This window comes from Macaca fascicularis, chromosome 14 (genome assembly GCF_037993035.2).
Source record: "Macaca fascicularis isolate 582-1 chromosome 14, T2T-MFA8v1.1".
Taxonomy (NCBI): domain Eukaryota; kingdom Metazoa; phylum Chordata; class Mammalia; order Primates; family Cercopithecidae; genus Macaca; species Macaca fascicularis.
Genome location: NC_088388.1, coordinates 51,168,990 through 51,185,080, shown reverse-complemented (window position 1 = coordinate 51,185,080; position 16,091 = coordinate 51,168,990). Strand labels below are relative to the sequence as shown.

Below are 16,091 nucleotides of genomic sequence, written 5' to 3'. Positions count from 1 at the left end.
TTGGATTTAAAATCCATCTGGATGATCTCATTTCAAGATCCTTAACTTAATTACAGCTGCAAAGACCTTTTTTTTTTTTTTTTCTAAATAAGGCAACATTAACAGGGGCCAAGTATTGGGACATGGACGTATCCTTTTTGGGGCCAACTTTTGACCAACTATAAGAGGTATCACTATTATAATATAAATGCAGATTTTGTAGTATTTTAATAACAACTAAGGGATTGAGAGGAATATGTCTTGATTAGAGTTTCCATGTCTAGATTTCCATTCTTTAAAATAATAAACTTTTACAAAATGCTAGTTCCCTTAGAAAACCCCCTCAAACCTTTGGCCTATTAGAATTTCAGAGCAAGAGGGGAGTGTGATGCAAAGGCACATGTACTTTGAAAATGCCCTCCAAGTGAACATGATATATCCTTCCTACAAGGTACACACCCATATGTGTTTGAGAATTGCTCCTCTGAAGAAATACTATTCCAAGGCTGATGGATGGGTAAGAGGGAGCTTCAAGGTATATTGATTGTGTGTTGAGGGAAGAGAGAGAAAAATCTATCTGTAGTGATAATGGAGGCCAAAAATTGGGTTGATCTGAAGAACCTCAAATCCAAAGGGCAGGGCTGGAAAGAAGGATCTGATTACTACAAGAGAGTAACACTGTTATTCATGTGATCTGTCTGCAATACAAATCTAATCATGTCACTCTAGCTTGAGATCTCATTGGCTCTCTATGAATAATGGATGAATTTCAGATTCCAGAACACAACACACAAGAATTTCACAAGCTGGCCTCTACCTACTCTTTAGACTCATCTTTCACCATTCTCCCTCAAAGACTGTCTGCTCCTGCCATACTAAAATTCTTGCTACTTCTCAAACATGTCTTATCCTTTATTGCTTTCCTAGCCTTGAACATGCTGTTCCATCTGCTTGGAATGCTCTTCTCTGCTGCATAATTCCTGCTACACCTCCAGACCACTTTTCCTGCCACTCCATTTTCTATCCTGCATTAAAAAGCCTCCTCATTCTCTTCAATGAGTTTGCATCTGCCTCTGCTGTGATTCTAAGTCACTCCATTCATGGGAACTGTTGGCCTTGTGTCCCATCTTAACTTCCCCTGAGTCCAATACTTTGAGAGCTTTTAGAAAGATAAAACTGTGTCATATCCATCCCTAAATCCCCAGTGACTAGTAAGTCCTTAACAAACATTTGCTGAAAAATGAAAGGATCAGATCATTATGGCTTCAAGTCTGAAATGCATACTTGGTTTGGTGATAGTGGGATCCAGGCTTTAGATCTTAAGCCTGTCAGACTGGAGCCATAGGCAGAAAAGAACACAAGGGAGTAAGACTGGAAGGGGCACAAGAAGAGGGAATTGTAGGAAACTGAGAGGTTATCCAGTTTGGAGGCATAACAGGGGTTGTTTAAGAAGATTAGGAACCCTCAATTCATTCTCCCATCTTCAGCATGAAAACTACTGAAGTGGAATCATGTTTGAATTCCCCTTAATACCAGTGACAACACATCAGGAGTGATGGGAATGACAGATGAGCTACAGATAGAAAGTGTCATACTGACACCAGGGAGCTATGTAGTTATAGGATGAATTGAGGGAAAGAGGACAAAGGGAAACACATATGAGAGAACCTTTAGAAAGTTCCTGAATAAGAAAAGAGGGATTTGATGTTGGGTCCCATTGGCTGGTGTACATATATTGGCTGGTGAATAGTCTATTATATTTTTGGTAGCTGTCATTCTCAGCCAATTCTGACAAAAGTGAACTATATTGCCCACACTTGCATTTGTTCTAAGGGCATATAATTCATAGGCTGGCAACCTCTAATGAAGTCTTGGTATAAGAGCTTTTCTTAAAAGGATGTTAGTAGCATCTGAATCAGTTGGCTCAAGCAGCACAGTGTAACAGTCAGGAATCCAAGGTGTAAAACCAGAGTGTACACCAATTGGACAAGTTAATTAACTTCTATGTGCCTTTGATTTCCTCTTTAGTAAAATGGGTATGATAATACCAGTACATACTTCATGAGGTTGCTTTTGAGATTCAAATGGGTTAATATGAGTAAAACCCTTAATAAGAGTGGTCAATAAGTGTTATCTATGTTGTAACTATTCAGAAGTAAATACACTAAAAAATCACCTTCTGAGTTGAAATAATAATAATTATTTTTCTAGCATATAAGGACCTGTAATAGTCAAGACCCAGTTGCAAGTGACAGAAACCCAACTCAAAATAGCTTAAGAAAAAAAAAGCGGCCGGGCGCGGTGGCTCAAGCCTGTAATCCCAGCACTTTGGGAGGCCGAGACGGGCGGATCACGAGGTCAGGAAATCGAGACCATCCTGGCTAACACGGTGAAACCCCGTCTCTACTAAAAAATACAAAAAACTAGCCGGGCGAGGTGGCGGGCGTAGTCCCAGCTACTCCGGAGGCTGAGGCAGGAGAATGGCGTGAACCCGGGAGGCGGAGCTTGCAGTGAGCTGAGATCCGGCCACTGCACTCCAGCCTGGGCGGCAGAGCGAGACTCCGTCTCAAAAAAAAAAAAAAGGTTTTTATCGATTTGTCTATTTGAAAAGCCCAGGATTATCTGTAGTAACTTCAGTATGGTTTCAGGGTTGCAAAGTCACATTATTAAGACTTGACTTCTTTATATCTCTTAGCTCTTCTTTCTTCTATACTAATTTTATACTCAGGCAGTTTCCTCTTGTAAAAGCAAGATAGCTGTTGGCAATGCCACACTTGCGTTTCCACACAACTTAGTAACTTTCAACTTAATAACCCTGGTAGAAGGTCCAGCAAAAACTTCGCCCCTGATTCTTGTTAGCCCAAATTGGATCACATACTTACTCCTGAACCCGGATCATGTGTCTACTGCTGAGTGAGCAGAAAACCTTTCCACAACGGCAAATCAAGGTTTGGTTACCTTGATTTGCAGAAGAAAGGCAATTGAGGCAGATAGGGATAGATTCAGATTTTGTGGAACTTAAAGCTTTATAATTTTGGGGTCTTCTTTAATTTAAAAAATTTACACATTTAAAAACAGGCATAAAAGTTAGTTTTATTTACAATGAGAAAATAAATCCCAACAAATTATTGAACTCTTGGAGATTTAGGTTCTTAACTTCTTAGATCGATTTAGACAATTTACCAGAAATGCTAACATATAAATGCTTGTTGATTGTAACTTGGCTTTCTCTCCCCACCTAGAATACTCCATTACTCCCAGAACCTTGCATGCAACTGAAGGCTTCTGAAGCTTAAGCTTTGTTAGTTTCACAATAAATCCCCCTCTGGACACAGGGCAAGCAAAAACAAAATAACAACCACCGAAAAAACCCTAGCAAATATCCACTTCATACGTTTCTTTCTTCTTTTTTTTTTTTTTATTTGAGATGGAGTCTCACTCTGTCGCCACGCTGGAATGCAGTGGTGCGATCTTGGCTCACTGCAACCTCTGCCTCCCAGGTTCAGGCAATTCTCCTACCTCAGCCTCCCAAGTAGCTGGGATTACAGGCACAGGCCAACAGGCCCAGCTAATTTTTTTTTTTGTATTTTTTAGTAGAGATGGGGTTTCACCATGTTGGTCAGGCTGGTTTCAAACTCCGACCTCAAGTGATCTGCCCATCTCGGCCTCCCAAAGTGTTAGGATTACAGGCGTGAGCCACCGCTCCCAGCCTCATACACTTCTTAATAGTAGATTCCTTATTTTAAAGAATGGGCAACTGAATGTATATCCAAGTAACTCTGCTCAGGCCACCACGTCTGGAGAACCCTGGGTCTTGGCAGTACAAATGATCATCATTTTGTACTTTGTGGCAATGGCCAAACCCAGCTGGATATTTGCTACACTGATTTTAACAGCTCTGCACTCACGTAATTCGGTGCTTTAAAAGGCCATGTTTTATTTGGCACTGATGCTTTCAACAAACTTACAGGGACCATTGGCCCCAGGAGCCAAAAGCTGAACCTGTGCTGCTACGGCTCCTGGCCCTGTCCTAATTTCCTCTTCTTCTTCTCTGTTGTTTCTTCCACCTTTCACTTCTCTTCTTCCTCTTTGTTTTCCTCCACCTTTTCTTATTCCTTCTCCTCTTCTTCCCTGATTGTTTTGACAGATCACTGAGTTCAGACAGTACATCACACATGAGGCCTAAATTATGAATAAATTCCATTGACGTCAGGCCATTTGTACATCCAGTGAACTTGGCTCAATTTTTGGCATCTCTAAGCCGTGTCCACTGGAGATGCAGACGAGTGCCTTCAGGGCAACAGAGGCATTCCAGATGGTGGTGTTCAGATAGACTCCCCAACACACTGCCTCCCATCCGGGCCAGCGCTCAGAATGCCATAGGCCACTCTCAGCACATCCCCTCAGCTGCTGTTGACTCTTGGAAGGAGCGCAGCAAACAAACTGTGACTTATCAGGGCAAACCTGCAGATGATTAACTTTGGGCTCATTATATGCTGCATTTCTACCCAAGTGGACTCCAGGCTGGGGGTAAAAGCAGTGTAGGAGAGAGGGCAGACAGAGTGAAACAACAGGAGTTTGGCAGCAATTATAAAAGTTTTCCCCAGCAAAGGAGACACAACAGTAGGAGAAAAATAGATGTTTAAAAATAGACCAACATAAGTTAAAGTCCCTGCTATTTCACTCATTACTTGTGTGCACTTGTTAGGTTGTGGTAGATATCTGCCCAGTATTTTTCCCACACCCCTGCTTCTGAAAACACTCTTTTCATTTGGGGGACTCCTTTACTACTCCACATGGCCTCAGGGCTCATACCCTCCTACCCTAACCCCATCTGTCTCTTAGGGAGTGATTATCCCCAGCAGAGTCAATTACAGTGTCACAGTCCTGTGGACACAGCAAATAAGCATGTGGCTAATGCCAGTCCATAAAGTCCTTCTTTGAAAGATTTTTAAAAAAATTCTACATTGGATCAAAGCTATGTAAGAATGTTAATATACCTTACAGCTCCAAAATAAGGGAGAAAGGAAAATCGCTGTCATACCAGCTGGGCGAAATGGAGACATTCAAAGTCAAAAAGCGATGCCTTCACTTCTCTGAATCACTGCCATAGCTACCTAGATTTATGGAGGCAATGTGGGATTATACATATGTGAATTTTCCTGGCAGCTAAAAGTTATCCCTTCAGAGGTAAAAGGGCCCCCCTCTTTTTTTTTTTTTTAAACCATGTTATTCACAGGTTTTTCTAAAATATTTCACATATTTCCCTTACTTTTTAAGTGGAAGATACCACATTTAGCCTCTTCTGGATGGCTCAGAGGCATCAAAATAAGTGTCAATTAATAGGCTATGTGATAATATGGTTTGGAGTGGTTTTTTTTTTTTTTTGAGACGGAGTCTCGCTCTGTCGCCCAGGCTGGAGTGCAGTGGCCAGATCTCAGCTCACTGCAAGCTCCGCCTCCCGGGTTTACGTCATTCTCCTGCCTCAGCCTTCCGAGTAGCTGGGACTACAGCCGCCCACCACCTCTCCCGGCTAGTTTTTTATGTATTTTTAGTAGAGACGGGGTTTCATGGTGTTCGCCAGGATGGTCTCGATCTTCTGACCTTGTGATCCGCCCGTCTCGGCCTCCCAAAGTGCTGGGAATTACAGGCTTGAGCCACCGCGCCCGGCTATTTTTTCTTTTTTTTAAAAGACTGTCCCAACCTGCACTGCCTAACTCTTTCCTGCTTACCCAGGCACCACAGGGCAAGCTCTCAACAAGAATGAGCTTGAGGTACCCTGGCCTCATTCATGGCCAAAGCCCTGATTCTATTCGTGTCTCATATCCCCCTTCTGATGTGTTCTTGCATTCCTCTGGCTCCTGAACTTCTGTTTGCTTCCTGCTTTTAGCCCAGCAGTTTTCCTTTAGATCTCACCTGTGACACAGCTGCTCTGTGACTGACCTTTGGTTCTCTTCCTCATAGGCCGGTCTGCCTTTGCCCTTAGGCCCTGTTCTGTCTCCAGCTGGCAATTGTAGTGAGACAGGCTGGGGTCCCATGACGAGGATCAGATGCTAGTGTTTCTGTCTCCTTTCACGTGGTTAAATGGACTGGGATCATTTACTGTAGAGACAAACAACCTTAGATACTACAGTAACCCTCAGAGTAAGATTTTAAAATAGCTGGAGATAGAGGAAGGGTTATAGAAGATATTCATATTACTGCAGAGGGCATATTGTAATTAGGCAGTATAGAAATCCGTTTTCTGGGAAGCATCAATTACTCTCTTTACTGATTAATTGGGTTATACATGCTTCTTTGGAATTGTCAAATTTCGAAGCCTGACACTAGGCTCGATTGCTGGTTCCTACACTATCCAGGCCTACCTATCTCTTGTTCCTTTTCTGCTGACCCAACAGTCCAGGGCTGCCAAAGGTATAACATTTTCTTTCTGCTTCCCTTCTTTCTGAACAGGTCTCTTTCTTCATCTCCATAAAAATGACTTAAAAAAATAAAACATAGAAATGCATCTCTATATATATGTTGAAAGTGGATGTTATACTTCTCAAGGGTCAAAGGGAGATAACATGCTGAAAGTATTATTCTGAATGAATAGATGACCCGATTTAAAGCTATAGGAAACATTGCGAAGGATGAGTCATTGCCAAATTAAAAGTTTACATTAAATATAAACTTTTAAGAACTTCAGAGAACCCTGGCTAAGCCTAAGTTGTCAGTGGCCGCTGAATTGCTAAACCTGTCTTGCCTCTTTCACACGCAGTTCATCCACCCATTCCAATGCAGAAAGCACAGAAAATTCCAGCCTGGAGGCCTCACCTCTGATATGCGGACAGAAATTTGCCCCTCTTTTATTCACCCTTCCTACTTACCCACTTCTCTGTTCTGTTCACGCTGGCTCTGTGATTCCATGGCATACTGCAGTGCAGTAGCCCTCAAACCTGGCTGCAGAGTGGAATCTATCCAGAGAGCTCTTGAGTGGTTCTGGGGTGCTGAGCCCAATCTCTCCCCTCCACTGTAAGACTTCATTGCAGTCTTTCACTGCAGAAAAAAAAAATCTGGTGTCCAGACCCAAACACAACCAATTAAATTAGAATCTTTTAGGCATGGAATTTCTCTTCTCAGTATTTTATTGAGAAAATTCTCAAACAGACAAGAAAGTTGAAAAATTTACAATCTTGCCACCTGGATTTTACCATTAGCATTTTATTATTCATGCCTATCCATTTAGTAACATTTTATTACCACATATCTATCTATCTGTTAACAATCCTCTAACTACTAATCCACTTATTTTTTGACACATTTAAAAGTAAATTGGACCAGGTGTGGTGGCTCACACCAGTAATCCCAGCATTTTGGGAGGCTGAGGCTGGAGGATCACTTGAGGCCAGGAGTTCAAGAGCAGCCTGGCCAACATGGTGAAACCCCATCTCTACTAAAAATACAAAAATTAGCTGGGCATGGTGGTGCATGTCTGTAATCCCAGCTACTTGGGAGGCTGAGGCAGGAGAATCACTTGAACCCGGGAGGCAGAGATTGTAGTGAGATGACATCGTTCCACTGTATTCCAGCCTGGGCGACCAAGTGAGACTCTGTCTCAAAAAAAAAAAAAAAAAAGGAAATGCAGATAAATAATGTATTACTTCCTGAGCCTGGGTAGTATGCATGTGGGTGTTTTTCATTATTCTTTATACTGTACACATATATTATAGGTATTGTATTTTATCCCCCAAATAAAAAGACATTTAAAAAGAATGAATAGTATTCTTTGCCCACGGGAAAATACTTAGGTAGTTTTTTTCTGTGTGGAATACCTACCTACCCTACTCTTTTCACCTATAGAAAGTCTACCTTTTTAAAGGAATTGGTGTAACTTTCCCCTGCTGAAGAATCTTCCCCTTGCTTCTGCAGCCATCTTCCTTCCTTCCTTCCTCCCTCCCTCCCTTCCTTCCTTCAGACGGAGTCTTGCTCTGTTGCCAGGCTGGAGTGCAGTGGCGCGATCTCGGCTCACTGAAACCTCTGCCTTCCAGGTTCAAGTCATTCTCCTGCCTCAACCTCCTTAGTAGCTGGGATTACAGGTGTGCCACCATGCCCACCTAGTTTTTTGTATTTTTAGTAGAGATGCGGTTCCACCATGTTGGCCAGGATGGTTAGATCTCCTGACCTCATGATCGCCTGGCTTGGCTTCTCAATCTCTTTCTTTTGAATTTACTTAATATCTTTACCATTCATCCTAGCCCCAAATTAAATGCTATTTAATTTATACTCTTTTCATTTCAGGTAAAAAAGGTAGCTTGCTGACACTAGTCTCAGATCCATTCCCACCGCTTCCCTGCTCTGCTCTGTTGCTGCCTTTTCACAGGCTGTCTTGTTCTTTGGTTCTTAATAGGTTAAAACAATGAGAAGCACCACAGGAGGACTGAAAACAGGGGAAGAGAGAAGCCAGGCCATTTTTCACTCTGTTACCTCCATCCTCTGGAATCTGGCAGTTTCCCTCTGGACAGCCCCTCCCTTCCTTCTCCTGATCTACTCGAGCAGTTCTCCTGGTGGTTTTGGCTCCTTCTGCCTGACAGCCAAGGCTTCTGGGCTCTCGTGACAACTGCTTCTCTCAGTGTCACCCTTGCAACAAGGAGAATAACTTCCCAATTTTACTAATCTGTGAATTACTTCACCATTCCCTTTTCGACTTCTTCACTGCTCCATTCATCTACATAACTAATCCTCTGTTGAAACAATTTCCCTTCCTCTGAAAGACGTGTTTTTTTTGTTTGTTTGTTTGTTTTGTTTTTTGTTTTTCCTGGCTAGATCCCAGGATCCCAGCTGACACCATTTATAGGGAAAAGAGCACAGGCTTGGAAACTAGAGGGACCTAAGTTTGAATCCTATTGTTTATTCTATGAACTTGTTTAAGTTACTTAATCTCATTCTTAAACTAGGGGTTATAACACCTACTTCATTGGGTTGCTATGAGTGTTAAATGGCATACTATATGAACAGTGCCAGTACCATAGTTAGGACTCAATAAATGGAAGCTACCATTATTGATTTATAAACTCCTTGACAGTATAGCCATTTTCTTCTTTTTGTGTCTCAGTGCTTTACCTAAAGGTGTTTATCACATTACTTCCTCTTAAATTTAATTTAATCAGCAACTTATTGAGCATGTACTACATACTGACAATTGTATTAGGTAGTACTTCTGGAAGATATGATGAAAATACAGCCCTTGCCTTTAATATGCTTACAATCTAATGAAAGTGAGAGATGTGACAACAACTAAGTCTACAGAAATGCAATCTGACAAACACACCAAACTGAGGTACAAGTGACACCAACAGGTACATGGTTGAAGGAATGAATGAGTGACTCTGCCTAGGAATATCAGGAACAATTTTGGAGAGGAATAGGCGCTGTGCTGGCTTTGAATGAAAAGAAAACTTTCAACAGGCAAAGAATGAGGGAAAGGAGAATTTGGGCTGAGGAAATGGCATGAACTAAATGGTGGAGCTATAACCATGCATGCACATTTAGATCACAATTTCAGCACCTTTAATGGGAGTATGTGGAGGGAGATGTAGGGAGAGACCTTGAAATCCTTGATAGCTACTGGGCATGGACTTGATCCTACAAGTAAAAAAATCAATACAAATTTTTGAGAAGGGGAGTGATTCAATCCAATTGTAACTTAAGAAAGAAGAAACAGAGTATGGAGACCCATTATCAAGTTCTTACTATAGTCCTACTGTGACATAATGCACAACACATGGGGATAGATAGGAAGGATGGGCAAGAGTGTTCATTCAAATTGGCTTTGAAACAGCATTTCTCAATCTGTTTAGCATACGAGTGTCTCATGAATCACAACAATAGCAAATATAGTCAATTATTTTTTTAATGTACTTAGAAAAAATATACATTCTTTATACTAGCCTATGATAAGGCTGTATGTGATCTGACCCAGAAAGTTCTCAGACTTCATCTGTATGCTTCCCCTTGCTTAGTCTACTCCAGCTCTATAAGCCATTTTTCTGTTGCTTGAATAGGCCAACCAGGCCCTGGTTGTGACTCAAGGCCTTTGCAGCTGCTGTTCTATCTGCCTGGAGGAATTTTGCTCCAGACCTTTGTTTATCCTTACATTTTCTGCCACTTCACTTCTTACTACCCTTCCTTTTACTTACCCTCCTTTAGGCATTCAGCCTTCCTACTCTTTCTTGAATAAATCAAGCATGCTCTTGCCCCAGGGCCTTTGCACTTGCTGTTTCTGCCTAGAATTCTCTTCTCCTAGATTTCTGCATGGCTCATTTCCTCACCCCCTTCAGGTCTTTCTTTGCTTACATGTCAACTTTTCAGTGAGGAATCCCTGCATCCCTGTTTAAAAATGTGAAGTTAAATATTTTTTCCCCATAGCACTTAACCACTTGGGATATTATGTATTTTCCTTTTTCTTTTTGTTTTTCCATAGTAGAATTTGAGGTGCATTAAGGCAGATATATATATATATATATATATGATATATATATATATCTCATATATATGGCAGATATATATATATATGATATATATATATATCTCATATATATATGGCAGATATATATATATATATATATATATATATATATATATATATATATGGAGTCTCGCTCTGTCGCCCAGGCTGGAGTGCAGTGGTGCAATCTCTGCTGACTGCAAGCTCTGCCTCCTGGGTTCATGCCATTCTCCTGCCTCAGCCTCCCGAGTAGCTGGGACTATAGGCACCCGCCACCACGCCCAGCTAATTTTTTGTATTTTTAGTAGAGATGGGTTTCACAGTGTTAGCCAGGATGGTCTCGACCTCCTGAACTCGTGATCCACCTGCCTCGGCCTCCCAAAGTGCTGGGATTACAGGTGTGAGTTGCTGTGCCTGGCCAGGGCAGACAGTCTTGTAGAATTTTGTTTCTTGCTTTATCCCTGGTGCCTAAAACAATTTGTGGTATACACTAAGTACTCAATAAACATTTTTTGAATGAATGACTGAATAAATGGATAAATAATTCCAGTCTCCTCATATCTCAGGTCTCAGATAAAACGCCTTTCTCAAAAATGCCTTTCCTGATCCTCCCATCTAAAACAGCCTTTCTTATCCTAATTGTGCTTTATAATATCATTATATATAGTACTTGTCGTTATCTGAAATTATTCTATTTATTTACTTGCTTATTGTCTTCCTCTTCCCTCCTCCATTAGAATGTAGGCTCCTTGAGACCTGGGCCCTTGACACGATAATTGTTAAATGAGTGAATGTACAAAGCACTGTGTTGAAAGCTTCAGATGAATTATCTCACCCGCTTCTCACAGCAACCTCAATTAAATAGTACCATAGACTTCCCTTATCTCAAATGAGAAAACAGAGGTTTAAAGAGCTTACGTAGCTAGAAAGTGGCAGAGCCCAGATTTGAACACAGGTATTTTGATTCCAGGACTCATTCTGAGTTAGTTTATGTAACTGAAGACTTCTCAGAACCTTGTAAATCTACAATCTACAAGAGAAGGAAAGCATCTACAACACTGCCCAAATTTACTTGACCACAGAAGCCTCTTCTTTGTGGAAAGTTCCTAGAATTTATGGATATACTTTTGAAAATGCGTCCATAAGGTTCTAGCCCTTTTGACTTGGAAGTTGTTAGAGCTTTCTTTACAGGTCTAACATAACTTCATTGTAATTCAAGGCATGTCACCCAACATGCCCAAGAGACATGGTGGGAAGAAGGAAGAGAGGTCTGCTCAATGGAAAAGCAAAGACATTCCGGGGTTACTGTCAAAGAAAGTAATAGAGGAGGAAAAATATCTAGGGGAGAGAGAGAGCCCTAAAATGTGGTCCTAATAAGAGAAAGGAACAAAGATCAGCTTTCTTTCAGCAAAATCTGTGACTATTCAGTATGTGGTCCTGGGTAAGGCAGCAGAAAGTTAATTCTGGCATGTAAATTCCCAGTGGGTGAGTAGACATTGGTGTTGTTTACTCAAAATTCATTCTCTTTCTTCCTCTTTTCTAAGAGAACACTGTATCTTCCCTTGTAATTCACCCTCATGCCCTTAGGCTGTGCTTCCCTAAGCCAATCACTCCCCTCACCAGTAAATGCTGTAGGAATGCATAGGTTGCCTTATGCAGCTGTGATCAGTAAGACATAAAGGCAAGTCTGCCTGGGGACTTACATCACTTGTAAGTTGGATTCCTAGGTATATTTTATTCTCTTTGAAGCAACTGTGAATGGGAGTTCACTCATGATTTGGCTCTCTGTTTGTGTTACTGGTGTATAGGAATGCTTGTGATTTTTGCACATTGATTTTGTATCCTGAGACTGCTGAAGTTGCTTATCAGCTTAAGGAGATTTTGGGCTGAGATGTGGGGTTTTCAAAATATACAATCATGTCATCTGCAAACAGGGACAATCTGATTTCCTCTTTTCCTATTTGAATACCCTTTATTTCTTTCTCCTGCCTGATTGCCCTGGTCAGAACTTCCAACACTATGTTGAATGGGAGTGGTGAGAGAGGGCATCCCTGTCTTGTGCCAGTTTTCAAAGGGAATGCTTCCAGTTTTTGCCCACTCAGTATGATATTGGCTGTGGGTTTGTCATAAACAGCTCTTATTATTTTGAGATATGTCCCATCAATACCTAATTTATTGAGTTTTTAGCATGAAGGGCTGTTGAATTTTGTCAAAGGCCTTTTCTGCATCTATTGAGATAATCATGTGGTTTTTGTCGTTGGTTCTGTTTATGTGATGGATTACGTTTATTGATTTGCGTATGTTGAACCAGCCTTGCATCCCAGGGATGAAGCCCACTTGATCGTGGTGGATAAGCTTTTTGATGTGCTGCTGGCTTCAGTTTGCCAGTATTTTATTGAGGATTTTTGCATTGATGTTCATCAGGGATATTGGTCTAAAATTCTCTTTTTTTGTTGTGTCTGTGCCAAGCTTTGGTATTAAGATGATTTTGGTCTCATAAAATGAGTTAGGGAAGATTCCCTTTTTTCTATTGATTGGAATCATTTCAGAAGGAATGGTGTCAGCTCCTCTTAGTACCACTGGTAGAATTCGGCTGTGAATCCGTCTGGTCCTGGACTTTTTTGGTTGGTAGGCTATTAATTATTGCCTCAATTTCAGAGCCTGTTATTGGTCTATTCAGATTCAACTTCTTCCTGGTTTAGTCTTGGGAGGGTGTTTGTGTCCAGGAATTTATCCATTTCTTTTAGATTTTCTAGTTTATTTGCATAGACGTGTTTATAGTATTCTCTGATGGTAGTATGTATTTCTGTGAGAGTGGTGGTGATATCCCCTTTATCATTTTTTATTCCATCTATTTGATTCTTCTCTTTTCGTCTTTATTAGTCTTGCTAGTGGTCGATCAATTTTGTTGATCTTTTCGAAAAACCAGCTCCTAGATTCATTGATTTTTTGAAGGGTTTTTTGTGTCTCTATCTTCTTTAGTTCTGCTCTGATCTTAGTTATTTCTTGCCTTCTGCTAGCTTTTGAATTTGTTTGCTCTTGCTTCTTTAGTTCTTTTAATTGTGATGTTAGGGTGTCGATTTTAGATCTTTCCTGAGGTCTCTTGTGGGCATTTAGTGCTATAAATTTCCCTCTACACACTTTAAATGTGTCCTAGAGATTCTGGTACATTGTGTCTTTGTTCTCATTGGTTTCAAAAAAATCTTTATTTTTGCCTTCATTTCATTATTTACCCGGTAGTCATTCAGGAGCAAGTTGTTCAGTTTCCATGTAGTTGTGTGGTTTTTAGTGAATTTATTTATTTATTTTTGCATACTATTTCTTTTTTATTTTATTTTTTTATCATACTTTAAGTTCTAGGGTACATGTGCACAACATGCAGGTTTGTTACATATATATACATGGGCCATGTTGATGTGCTGCACCCATTAACTCGTTATTTACATTAGGTATATCTCTTAATACTATCCCTCCCCACTCCTCCCACCCCACAACAGGCCCCGGTGTGTGATGTTCCCCTTCCTGTGTCCAAGTGTTCTCACTGTTCAATCTCACCTATGAGTGAGAACATGTGGTGTTTGGTTTTTTGTCCTTGTGATAGTTTGCTGAGAATGATGGTTTCCAGCTTCATCCATGTCCCTACAAAAGACATGAACTCATCCTTTTTTATGGCTGCATAGCATTCCATGGTGTATATGTCTTAATCCTGAGTTCTAATTTGATTGCACCGTGGTCTGAGAGACAGTTTGTTATAATTTCTGTTCTTTTACAGAATTGCTGTAATTCTGTAAAAGAACAGAAATTTATTTTACAGAATTAGAAATTCTGTATTTTACAGAACTAGAAAAGAGCAGAAAATTGCTGAGGAGTGCTTTACTTCCAAGTATATGGTCAATTTTGGAATAAGTGTGATGTGGTGCTGAGAAGAATGTATATTCTATTGATTTGGGGTGGAGAGTTCTGTAGATGTCTATTAGGTCTGCTTGGTGCAGAGCTATGTTCAATTCCTGGATATCCTTGTTAAGTTTCTGTCTTGTTGATCTCTCTAATGTTGACAGTGGGGTGTTAAAGTCTCCCATTATTACTGTGTGGGAATCTAAGTCTCTTTGTGGGTCTCTAAGGACTTGCTTTTTGAATCTGAGCGCTCCTGTATTGAGTGCATATATATTTAGGATAGCTAGCTCTTCTTGTTGAATTGATTCCTTTACCGTTATGTAATAGCCTTCTTTGTCTCTTTTGATCTTCGTTGGTTTAAAGTCTGTTTTATCAGAGACTAGGACTGCAACCCCTGCTTTTTTTTGTTTTCCATTTGCTTGGTAGATCTTCTTCCATCCCTTTATTTTGAGCCTATGTGTGTCTCTGCACATGAAATGGGTCTCCTGAATACAGCACACTGATGGGTCTTGACTCTATCCAATTTGCCAGTCTGTGCCTTTTAATTGGAGCATTTAGCCCATTTGCATTTAAGGTTAATATTGTTATGTGTGAATTTGATCCTGTCATTATGACGTTAGCTGGTTATTTTGCTCATTAGTTGATGCAGTTTCTTCTTAGCATCAATGGTCTTGACAATTTGGCATGTTTTTGCAGTGGCTGGTACCGGTTGTTCCTTTACATGTTTAGTGCTTCCTTCAGGAGCTCTTGTAAGGCAGACCTGGTGTTGACAAAATCTCTCAGCATTTGCTTGTCTGTAAAGGATTTTATTTCTTCTTCACTTATGAAGCTCAGTTTGGCTGGATATGAAATTCTGGGTTGAAAATTCTTTTCTTTAAGAATGTTGAATATTGGCCCCCATTCTCTTCTGGCTTGTAGAGTTTCTGCTGAGAGATCTGCTGTTAGTCTGATGGGCTTCCCTTTGTGGGTAACCCGACCTTTCTCTCTGGCTGCCCTAACATTTTTTCCTTCATTTCAACTTTGGTGAATCTGACAATTATGTGTCTTGGGGTTGCTCTTCTCGAGGATTATGTTTGTGGCATTCTCTGTATTTCCTGAATTTGAATGTTGGCCTGCCTTGCTAGGTTGGAGAAGTTTTCCTGGATACTATCCTGCAGAGTGTTTTCCAACTTATTTCCATTCTCCCCATCACTTTCAGGTACACCAATCAGACGTAGATTTTGTCTTTTCATATAGTCCCATATTTCTTGGAGGCTTTTTTCGTTTCTTTTTACTCTTTTTTTCTCTAACCTTGTTTTCTCACTTTATTTCATTAATTTGATCTTCAATCACTGATACCCTTTCTTCCATTTGTTTGAATTGGCTATTGAAGCTTGTGCATGCATCATGAAGTTCTCATACCATGGTTTTCAGCTCCATCGGGTCATTTAAGGTCTTCTCTACACTGTTTATTCTAGTTAGCCATTCGTCTAATTTTTTTTCAAGGTTTTTAGCTTCCTTGAGATGGGTTTGAACATCCTCCTTTAGCTCTGAGAAGTTTGTTATTACTGACCTTCTGAAGCCTGCTTCTGTCAACTCATCAAAGTCATTCCCCATCCAGCTTTGTTCCATTGCTGGCGAGGAGCTGCGTTCCTTTGGAGGGGAAGAGGTGCTCTGATTTTTAGAATTTTCAGCTTTTCTGCTCTGGTTTCTCCCCATCTTTGTGGTTTTATCTACCTTTGGTCTTTGATGT

General features: G+C 40.6%; 1 protein-coding gene across 1 annotated transcript in view; it reads right to left on the bottom strand.

Annotated features, from left to right (window-relative positions):
- Positions 1-4,036: 4,036 nt before the first annotated feature.
- Positions 4,037-16,091, bottom strand: part of LOC141408552 (uncharacterized) — a 50,008-nt gene continuing 37,953 nt past the window's right edge. The window contains exons 4-5 of the mRNA XM_074015739.1: positions 6,849-7,017; positions 4,037-6,081 (exon numbers count right to left, since the gene is read on the bottom strand). The gene's annotated coding sequence lies outside the window, so the exon portion shown is untranslated. The remainder of the gene's footprint in view (positions 6,082-6,848; positions 7,018-16,091) is intronic.